Below are 3281 nucleotides of genomic sequence, written 5' to 3'. Positions count from 1 at the left end.
TACCTTTCAACATGCTCCTAGCACATTCCACCAGTGATTTGTTCTTTCTTTCAGTTACTCCATTTTGCTGTGGAGTATGGGGTACTGTGAACTGCTACAATATTCCATGGTCTTTACAATACCTGATAAGCTCATCTTTCTTGTATTCTCCCCCTTAATCGGACCAGAGAATTTTTATCTGTTTCCCTGTTTGCCTTTCAATCATGTTTCTGAACTGCTTAAAGTATTCAAATGTGTGACTCTTTTTACTCAAGAAATATACCCAATAAAACTTTGTGCAGTCATCAATAAATAGTGAAAAATATAGTGCACCTCCTAATGATTTTGTTTGCATGGGTCCACACAGGTTTGTATATACTAATTCAAGTATATCCCTTTGTTTCTTTTCTACTTGAACAAAGAATTCTTCTCTATACATTTTTCCTAATGTACACGCACCACAATCATTATGTACTTGCTTTAGCATAGGAAGATCTCTTACCATTTCCTTCTTCTGTAGTAACAACGAATCATTGTAATTGATATGACCAAATCTCTGATGCCATAGCTCTTCTGTAGTCAAACTCGCAGCTGTCAAGGCTCGAACTGATGCAGGTCTTACATCCAACTTGTACAGACCTCTTGTTCGGATTCCTGTAGCAATTGTTTTCATGCCATCTACAGATTTTTAATATAACAATTAGATTTAAAAAATTCAATTTTAAGATCTTGATCTGTAATCATGGATACAAAAATCAAGTTCTTTGTTATACCGGGCACATACATAACATTATAAATCTGTTGTATATTACCATTAGGTAAAATGAAAGAAATTTTCCCACATCCTTTGATCTGATGACTTCTATCATCACTTAGGTAGATTTGTGCTCTGTCGTTGATTTCTTTAAAATCTTCAAACCATTGCTTGTTCCCTATCAAATGTGTTGATGCTCCCGAATCTACATACCAGATGTCTACGTCAACATTCTCATCACAATTTTCCATTAACAATCTGAAATTTCGCTCATGATTATCATTCGCGAGATGATCTGCATGTCTTTTTTGCTTCTGTTGTTCTTCATGATATTTCTTCTTCCTGCACTCTCTAGCTATATGACCCAGTTTTCCGCAATAAAAACACTTAATTAAAGAGTTGTTTCTATTCGGATTCATACCTTGGGTCAGATTTGGTCTTTTCTGTGAGCTTCCTCCGTTTTGCTGTTGCAGATTTCCTTTTCCTTTGTAGAAGTTCTTTTTCGCCATCAATGCAAGATCAACACTCTGGGGCTTCAGAGTCAATCTTCTTTCTTCTTCTTGCATCAGTGTTCTTGTTAGTTCTTCAAACTTCAAGATTTTCTCTCTCGCATTTATCCCAGTGATGAACATTTGGTAGTCATCGGTCACACCATTCATGGTAATTGTTACAAGATCTGTATCGTCAACTGTATGACCAATGTCTGCCAATTTGTTCTTCAGATCTTTGATCCTTGCTATGAAGGCAACAACTGTTTCATTCTCCTCCATCTTTAGGGATAAGATCTTGCTTTTTAGAAACAAAAGACAATTTGTATTCTTGATCTCATATAGATCCTTCAAAATTCCCCAAATTTCGCTTGCTGATTTACATTCTTTGATATGTGGTATGATGTAGTCTTTCACTGACATCTTCAGTAGCGTCCTTGCTTTACCCTCACGCTTCTCCCAATCTGGGACTATTGCAGATCCAGCCGCTGGCTTTTGTTCATCCCCATTTGCAATCATCTAAGCACTCTGCACTTCTAGCAAAGTCTGCATTTTGAATTTCCAATTCGCATAATTGGAGCCATCGAGTTTGTTATGCTCATTCAAACATGCTTCAAACATCTGATTATTCATCTTGGCGATTAAAACAAATTTGACAGGTAAAAAAAAATGTTATATTTACCCCAAATCTGTGACAAACACAGAGCATTGATCTTCAATGTTGTTTGATCTCGCAGCACACCCGCAGATCACCGTGGCTTCCTTCACAGGCTCCAGAGAACCTTTTATTGTCAGCATCTGCAGACTTCTCCAAGATGCATCCTTCTCTCAGCCTCCACAGAGCCTTTTTGTTGTTTACACGATCGTCGTAGATGTACACCACTTATTTGAGACGTCATCGCAGATGTACACCACTTATCTGAATATGATTTCGCAATTGTTGCATTTATTCTCCTGAAACCTGCTACGATTTCAGTTTAGTCGTGCCCTCCTTTCAGCGTACAGGTTCCTCAGCCTTGACGCTATGATACCATGATAAAAATGACTTGTTATATATTAAATGAAATGAAACCCACTGGTTAGCTCTACAAAAGAGAGTCTGAATCAGGGGAGTCTGGCTCTACAGAACGCTCTACATTGTTCATGTACATCACACATTATATAGTAATCATGGTTTTAGGGAAGTTAGAACAATAACCTAAGAAATAGAAACTAATTCTTATCGTGAGGTCACGTGAACCAACTCACACTATTCTAGGATATTCTCCATTATCTTCAACATTAGCATATATCACTTTGACAATTTTATAACTTGACAGAGATCAATATGCATGATCAGCTGCAAACATAAAAATAAGATATGGGTAAATATAAGTCAAATTTAATCAACAATGGGATTGATATGCAATATCATGGTATAGATGTAAACATAAAATGGGATTGTGTTTATCCCTCTATTATTATGATTATAAATTAATATTCAAAATGTGCATTAGTATTTCTTCTTAGATGGAAGGTATTTTATATTAAAAAAATGAATAATTATGATAATTTGTTATTATTTCTTAGATGGAAGGTATTTTATATTAAAAATGAATAATTATGATAATTTGTCAGTATTTCTGACGTGGAAGGTATTTTATATTAAAAAATGAATAATTATGATAATGTGTGTATATTTTGAAATAGGATTAGTGTTATTCTAATTTAGTTATTACATATGGTTAGATCATTATAATAAAATTAATAAAACCTTAAGCATAGGAGAGCCAAGTCTTCTGCTTTAGCAGAGCATGTGGAGAAAACCAATCATCATGTCTGCATCGAGGAGGCTAGTGTGATTGCTAGAGTGTCCCAATTCCATCACCGGAAATTTAGGGAAGCGCTTGAGCTTGAAAAAAGGCCGAACAATCTCAATAGAGAAGATGGTTGGAAGATCAGTAGTTGCTGGGTCCCAACCCTCTCCTCCTAGGCGTTGTCTTCCTGCCTTCCCCTCCCTATTTATTGTTTTTTCTTGTTGTCTTCTAAGAAAAATTTCCCTTGGTTTCCTGTTTCTTGTG

Source organism: Pinus tabuliformis, chromosome 8 (genome assembly GCF_031772625.1).
Source record: "Pinus tabuliformis cultivar Carrire ecotype Pingquan chromosome 8, CPIR1, whole genome shotgun sequence".
NCBI classification, from domain to species: Eukaryota; Viridiplantae; Streptophyta; class Pinopsida; order Pinales; family Pinaceae; genus Pinus; species Pinus tabuliformis.
This window is presented reverse-complemented; position numbering follows the sequence as displayed.